Genomic DNA, 7,980 nt, shown 5'->3' with positions numbered 1-7,980 from the left:
TTTGATCCCTGGGTCGGGAAGATCCCCTGGAGGAGGGCATGGCAACCCACTCTAGTATTCATGCCTGGAGAATCCCCATGGACAGAGGGGCCTGGCGGGCTGCAGTCCATGGGGTTCCAAAGAGTCGGACACGACTGTGCGACTAAGCACAGCACAGCAGGACCTTGTGGGACAGCATAAGATAGAAATTCCACAAAGAGGAGAGGGGTCAGGAGAGCCAGGTGGGAGGGGTCGGAGGATGAGGGGAGGAAGTGAAGCAGATCCACCCTACCTGATAATCCCCTACTCGCCTCGGAAACATCAGGAAATATTATCAGCTGGATGGGTCGAAGGGGCTGGAGCCACCCACGACTCAGAAAGCGTCATAACCGCAGGGCCCCGGACAAGAGAGTTTATCAAAGGCAGGCAGAGACAGAAATATCCAACTGCAGGCAATTCAAAGGCAGATTCCTCCTCTGCATCTCCGTTACTAACTGCACATCCCGGGTGGTGTCCTGGGCACTGGGCTCTCCTAGTCGTGGCCAGAAAGCTGTCTAGTGTCCACGGCCCTTCTTCCATTCCCCAAGGAGAGAGTTGGAGTGAGGACAGCAGAGAGGGGCATGAGGAGCCTAATTCCTCCTTCTTACGGATGCGGAAACCAGGGCCAAAAGGAGGGAAGGGTCTCGTGCAAGGCCAGGCAAGCGTGGCAGCGAGGTCAGCACCCAGCTCACCCGACACCCAGAGGGAAGGGGGTCCAACCTCCATTTATGGATGGAAATAGTAGCCTTTCCATTTGGATACTGATTCTGAGTGCATAGACGCCATTTCAGAAAGAAAAAAAAAAAAACACATACACAAAAACAAATAAACAAAAATCAGTGTGGTGACCCCAGAAAGAAAGACGAGGAAAGTTAGAAGATGACAGAACCAGAATCGCTCTTGCTCTTAATCTTTGCTTTCCACCTCGTATGTGCGAAGTTGCTTCGGCTGTGTCCGACTGTCTGTGACCCCGTGGACCGTAGCCCACCAGTCTCCTCTATCCATGGGGTTCTCCAGGCAAGAATACTAGGGTAACCGGCAAGAATTTATTTCAGAAAAGGGATAAAAACGGAATTATTAAACTGACTATGAGGAGAATGTGTGGACCTTACTTTCTAGGAATTCAAAACTCAGAATACAGCAAATAACGTTAAAGTGCTTTATTCCTTTCCTGGTGGCTGTTAATGGTTTCATGATGTTGGTGATGACACTGTTGACTCCTGCCTGCCAAGACTCGCGCCATTTCTGACTTTTTCCTTTTAGACACTAGTAGCTCACACCCTGCCCTAAATTTATAGCACTGAAGCCGGCCCTGGGGTGGGCATCTGGATGCCAGGACATCTGAGCCATTTAGGCAGTGAGGGCAGTGGGCTTTACTCTCACCAGCCTCCTCTGGGCAAGGCCCCACCTCCCTACCCCCACCCCTCCAAGGCCCAGGATCAGCCGTCAGGCAGCAAGCTGGAGGCATCCCAGGCCCCTCCTCGCCAGCCCCTGCTGGGCACTGCCTCCCCGCAGATCAGCAGACCCAAGACAAGCCCCCGGGCGGGGTCTAGCTTTTCCAACCAGCCCCTGTTCATCACTCGAATCACACACAGGCTCCAGTCCCAGGGAGGGCCTGGCACCACATTAGGTCCTCCAGGTATCAGACAGGAGAGAGAAGGCTGGGGGCAGACAGAGAAAGAGCTTAATGTTCTGTCCCTGAAGAGCCTGCCATCAGAGGCAGGAAGAAATTCTTCTGCTATCATTCTTGTCTTCCTTTCTCCCCTAATTGGGAGGAGATGTAAGTTCAATTCTGTTGGGGTTTGCAGAGCCCAGATGCAATCAAGGAGAATGCAGACTCTGGTGCTTGGCTGGCCCTGCTCCCTGTGAATTCCACAGTGACCGGCTGGCATGCTGTCTCTAAGGCTGGGGCTCCAGCCCATCACCCCATTATCCTGCGGTGTTGTGCGGGGCAGAGGTTGACAGAAGCTAGTGGGGACCTGCACGTGTGGGCAACTTCTTTCCTCTGGACCAAGTCTCACAGTTCAATGCATTCACCCCGCAAAAGAAAGGAGAGTTGAGCTCATCAGTGTGATTGTTTATAATGATCACCATAACAATGGCAACACGCTCTCCTGTGTAGGGGAAAATGACACTGCTGACCTTCAGCAGAAGCTCGGTGATGTTCTGCTGGACTTGTGATGAGGACTCCTAAGGAGCCTCTGGCTCACTGGCCAGCTCAGTGCTGAGAATGGGGATTCAGGCCTGGAGCCTCCCGTGTCCTGGCACATGAAGAGCGGACTCCCATACTTTCATCCCTTTTTCCTCCTCAGAAGAGAACAAAACTAGAGAAAAGGGATGTCAGAGATATCCGACTACCTGGACGATCTTGGGTCAGTTCCTTGGCTTTCTGATCATCAGTTTCTTCATCTAGAAAGTGGCGTTGTAACACCTATGAAGACCAGACTTGTGAGGACGTGGAGTCAGGTAGGCACACTGCCAACTGCAGTGATGGAAGCAAGGTGGGCACCCAATACATGTTAGCATGGACCACTTTATGACGACAATTATGAGCAACTGAAGGGCAGGTATCCCTTTGTCTAAATGAAGAAACCTGGAATAAGGAGGTGCTCCCCTACAGGTTCTGATCTCAGAGGAGTAAACTGCACTGGCTCTGTCCTGGCTGCCTTACTCCCACTGGGAAGGCCCTGCCTGTGTCTGCCCACAAGACACTGCGTCCTCAGAAAGCCAAGCCGCCCAGCTCCGGCTGGAGTTCGGAGAGTGACTGTCCTCTGAATCAGGCTGGGAGGTTAACGTGGAGTTTGTGGCTGGTGAGGGCGGCTAAGCAGAGAAGGACCTCAAAAGAGCATCTTCATACTGTCTCTCAGGCAGTGAGGGTCCATGCCTTTCTGATTCCTGTACACTTGGGAGTGTCCTCCGAGGCATCTCAGCATCTCCGGTCCTCCCCCGCCTGTCTGGAAGAAGCAGGTGGACGGGGACGGGCCCGCAGTGAGGGCCGATTGCAGCTGGGAAGTGCCCTGTGCTTCCACACAGGAAGGGAACTGGGGAGAATCTCGGTCTGCAGCACTTTCCTGTGGATGCGTGGGAGAGAAGGAGGGACACCAACGGGATGGGGAGACGATGTAGCCACCCCAAAAGCAGAGGGGTATCTCTAAGGCGCCCAACTCTTTCTCTCAAACACTGAACAAGAGGTTGGACTGTAGATTCAGCAACTGAGAAGGCTTGGTTCTCAAAAGGACTTTTAGAACTTTAAGATAGCATCCCTGTTAGACAAATGTGTTGTGCTCTCCAACTCACGGTGAGCATCGTGTTGGATTCTTGTGAAGCAGAGCATGCAGGCCAAGGATATCATTTCCACTTTATAGATGAGGAAACAGAGGCACAGAGAGGCTTAGCCAGGGATTACATGGCCAACCCGGTAGTATGTCTCCTTTTGGGGGGATCTCTTAGGGAAAAAAATAGCAAAGAGGACCCTTTCTCAGGTCTTCAGTACCCTACACAGAACAGCAGCAAAAGTCACACGCCGGAGCTGAGCCCTTCACCCCATCTTCACCTCCCACATCTGAAGCCCGGCGGTCCACGCTCCTCCCTTGCCCCCTGCAATCTTCTCACCCAGGACACACAGGAGTCTTTAGATGGATCCAGAGACCCTTCACATAGGTTAGGGCTGCAGTTGGCTGAGCCTCCGAGAATATTCTCCTCCCAGAGCAGCATTCTTGATGGATGGAGAGAGAGAGGGAGGGTTAGGGACAGAAGCTGAGGATACAGGCACACCAGCTCCACTTGTGGGAGGTTGAGTGAGAAAGGAGTGAAATCCCGCCTTGTTTGATTTGGAGCCTTAACAGGCTGGCTACTGTTTAAGGTACACAGGAACGTGGGCTTTGTGAAGGGCCAGAAGGGGAGGAGAGAGGTGGCTGACATCTTTATGAATGGTGCTGAGAATCCTGGAGCAGGTGCCCAGTGGCCACATCCTGGACCGCTGTCCCCAGCACCCAGCCCAGTGGCCCACCGCTCTTCATTCACACGCCCTGGCCCACACACTCCAGTCTGGCCCACCTGACCAGGCCCTCGGTCCCAATCCATGTGGGGGGCGGAGGGGCGGCTGCTTCTGCACTGCGCCCGCCTCAGCATCCACTGGCAAAAGTGAGGTGGGCAGGTGGGAGACGGAAGGGCCCACCCACCAGGGAACGTGTCCCTGCCGTGAAATGGGGGAGGTTCAGGACGGGTGGGGCAAATGAAAGGGGACAGGCCTCTTAGAGCCAAGGGAGCTGGAGCTGGTGGTGGCACCCGCGGTCTCAGCTCTGGGAGCTAGAGGCAAGCCCGCTAAGAGACCATGCTCCACCCAATGGTCACCGCTGACACTGGCTTCCTGCCCACAGCTCCAAGCACGCAGCCCCCCAGCCCAGGCCCCTAAATGTATGCACGGGCACACTCGCAGGCGGCGTTCCCATGCTCAACACTGACTGCTTGCCACCCTCCCAACCTCCGAAAGAGAGCAGACTGGATGCTGAAAGCCTGCCAAAGTATGGCCGCCTTCCAGCACCAAAAATACCTCCCGCCATCCGAGGGGCTACCGGACTGGCATCTATTTGTGGGGCTGGAGCTGCTACTGTGACAGAGAGGACTTCCCCTGAGGATGGGCTTGTTGCCCACTTGGGCCTATTCTCCCCCAAAGTCTCAGGCTTGTTTGCAAAGGCCTGCGGAGGCCTGCTCAGCCAGACCTGCCTCTGCAGGAGCAATGCTTCTTTCTCCCGGGCAAAGTTCGGCTCCATTCCGGAGTGTGCCTTTGTCCTGTTCTCTCCCACTCCTCTGATCCTCCTCCCCAGCCCAAGCCACCCATCTGGGGACCAGCAAAGAAGAGCCTGGGGCCTGGAATGGCAATGCAGTAGGCATCGGTGATTTTGCAGGACTGAGGATCCAGGAGCACCATGGCCTGTAGATAGAGGTGGGTGGCTGGGGCGAGGAAAACCCTGTTTCAGTCTTCCAAAGATGAGGATTGGGCTTACAGCAAACATCTGCCCACCCATCACTCTATTCATCCGATAGACATTTACTAAACACCCACCACTTGCCCAGAGCTGTGCTGGGCTGTGACCATTACTCCTGATGGACACGAGGAGGAACTGTAAGGGGCTGGCAGAGGCTTGACGAGTCCCCAGGGGCCATGAGTTTGATATCAGCTGAACAGGATGAGAAAGAGGACATCAAAGCCCAAAAAGATGCCAGGAAACTCAGGTCCGAGAAAGACGTAGATGGGTCTGAGGGCATGAAACCTATGAGCAAGATTATCAGCATAATTTCCCTTAAAAAAATATGTGTGGAAGAAATAATCATGTACTATATACCATTCCATTTAAGAAATCTAATAAAGTCACTCTTAATAAATAATGTTTGTGGAATGAATGAATGAATGGATACCCAGTGATCAAAAGGATATGATTATTGGAGCACCTTTGAAGATCAAAGGCTCATATATATTGCCATTGCCTCAGAGAGTGCTATATCTAAATATACAGCATGAATCTGAGGTGTTCTTTTTTTATTCCCAAGATATATTGTTGTAATAATGTGCTTAACTCATAAGACCTATATTTGTTTTAGCCTATCAGGACTAAAAATATGAACAAATCTTTCCATTTTAATGACACTATTAAAATCTGCTAACATTTCTATATATTTCTATTTTAGCTCCCACAACTCTCTGAAGATTCAAAGTAGGAATTCCCATTTTACAGATGGACAAACCAAGGCCCAGAGAAGTTGAGGGTGCTTAACAGGTGCCTCCCAGGAGACCGAGTAGTGTCCTTGCCGTTGTTGTGCTGGCCACAGGCACCCCATCACGTCCCAGGACTCAGACCTCAGGCTGTGCTCCGTGGCGATGTGCAAACTGGGTGGCATCGGGTCACGTGCAACAGGTTTTCCTGCCTGGCTTCTCTCTCTCCCTCCCTCTCTTCACTATTCATTTGAAAGGGAGAGGGGAGACTGGGGTGGAGGAGGCAGTGAGTGTTTCATTTCACCTCCCTTACTCTTCCTTCTAGGGTTGATTTCTGGACCACAGGAGGTAGGATTAGAAAGTTATTTAAATTGCTACCAAAATCAAAATCGTCCCAAGACATAATTAAGTTGAGGCATAAGGAGATCAAGCCAGTCCATCCTACAGGAAATCAACCCTGAATATTCATTGGAAGGACTGATGCTGAAACTGAAGCTCCAATACTTGGGTCACCTGATGCAAAGAGCCAATTCATTAGAAAAGACCCTGATGCTAGGAAATATTGAAGGCAGGAGAAGGGGACAACAGAGGATGAGATGGTCGGATGGCATCACCAACTTAATGGACATAAGTTTGAGCAAGCTCTGGAAGATGATGAAGGACAGGGAAGCCTGGCGTGCTGCGGTCCATAGGGTTGAAAAGAGTCTGACATGACTGAGCGACTGAACAACAACAACAACAAAAATAGAGAGAGATGGAACCTCTTCCAGAGTCATGCAGCACTTGATTTGAGAACCAGAAGGTCCTAATTTTCAGCTTCAAGCTTTATCAGTTAGGTATTTCCAAGCCTACCACTGCCTATCCTGGGTTGAGCTGACCAGACCCATGCTCTATGTATCAAACAAAGAAATTTTCCAAAATCTTCTAGCAACTTCTTCAAATCATATTCCTTAATAAATTGTGGTTTATATTCAGTCTAACCAAAGTTAAGACGGTAGGCAAGGCTGTCTGGATGGAGAGACAAGATCAAGTTATAAAGAGAAATAAATAATAATATAGAGTAACATGATAATTGCCTGGAGGACTGTCAACAATAAATACTAGAGAAGTTTAAAGAACAGAGCAGGTATGGATCAGGAAAGACAGCTTAGACAAATTCTTTGTGGCTGCACAGGCCACTACAAAGAATAACCAGTTTAAGTCACAAGAAGACGAATTTCAGCTAATTAACAGTGAGGAAAGAACTTTTGAGAAATGAGCTAATTTCTGTGGATGAAGTAAATCTTACATTTCCCCCACAACACTTTACTTAATTCAAGGGGTGATTGCACAGCATAACAGGTGAGTCTACATTTATTTCTCCTTTTTTCTTTTTTTTGTTCTTTAAGGCCCCTGCTGCCCTGAGAATTACGTGCGATTTCTTTTAGGGTTTCTTGTGATTTTTTTCTTCCCCCTTCTCTTTTCTTTATACCACTGAGGGCTGTGGCCACGAGAGGGCAGTAGACGGAGCTTATCAGAATACTTGGACGTATTGAGTAAACTCGCGTGTGCTCTGATCGCCAACAGGGACTAGGCAGATCCAGCGAAGTCGCTGGAGTCCAGCTCGCAGGCCTGTTTCGCAAAGCCGCGTGCAGAGGCTGCCGGGGGAACCGAGATTCTACAGGACGTGGAAGCGAGCAAGTTAAGGCGCTGAGGCCCTGCCATCCGGAATCCAGGCGCCTCTCACCTTAGTTTATTAAAACAAGTTATTGTACCGCTACCTCTCTGATTCCCCTGCCAGGAAGGCTTCCTGGGTCTGGACATAGAAAGCTCCCCGCTCATCTCAGCTTCCCTACATTTGCCAGATGCCCAGGGTCTCTAACCAGAGTCGGAAACTTGCAATTCAGAGCAAGGCTCGTCTTCACATAATAAAAATGGTAATTAAAAGAAACAACAACAACTTCAAACCTCATTTGACAGCTTGTTGGCTTTCTGAGATTCACGAGCAGACGGAATCTGCTTGCACAAATTCCGAGAGCCCCCTTCTTAACCTCATCAGCCAAAGGCCGGTCCCCCCACCCCCCGCCACACACCCCTCCAATTAAAGACGAAGAGGAACTGTGCAGTATGCGCGCGGTGACAGGTGATGCTGTCAGGGGCGGGGGGCGGGGGGAGGTGTCCACGTCCCGACTGACCTCACCCACCCACTCCGCTTGTCCTGAGCTCCCCACGCCCCGAGGGGCTCTGCGAGGCCCCCACCCGAATTCCCA

The sequence above is a fragment of the Bison bison genome, unplaced genomic scaffold (genome assembly GCF_000754665.1).
Source record: "Bison bison bison isolate TAMUID 2011002044 unplaced genomic scaffold, Bison_UMD1.0 scf7180017864067, whole genome shotgun sequence".
Classification (NCBI taxonomy): Eukaryota; Metazoa; Chordata; class Mammalia; order Artiodactyla; family Bovidae; genus Bison; species Bison bison.
This window is presented reverse-complemented; position numbering follows the sequence as displayed.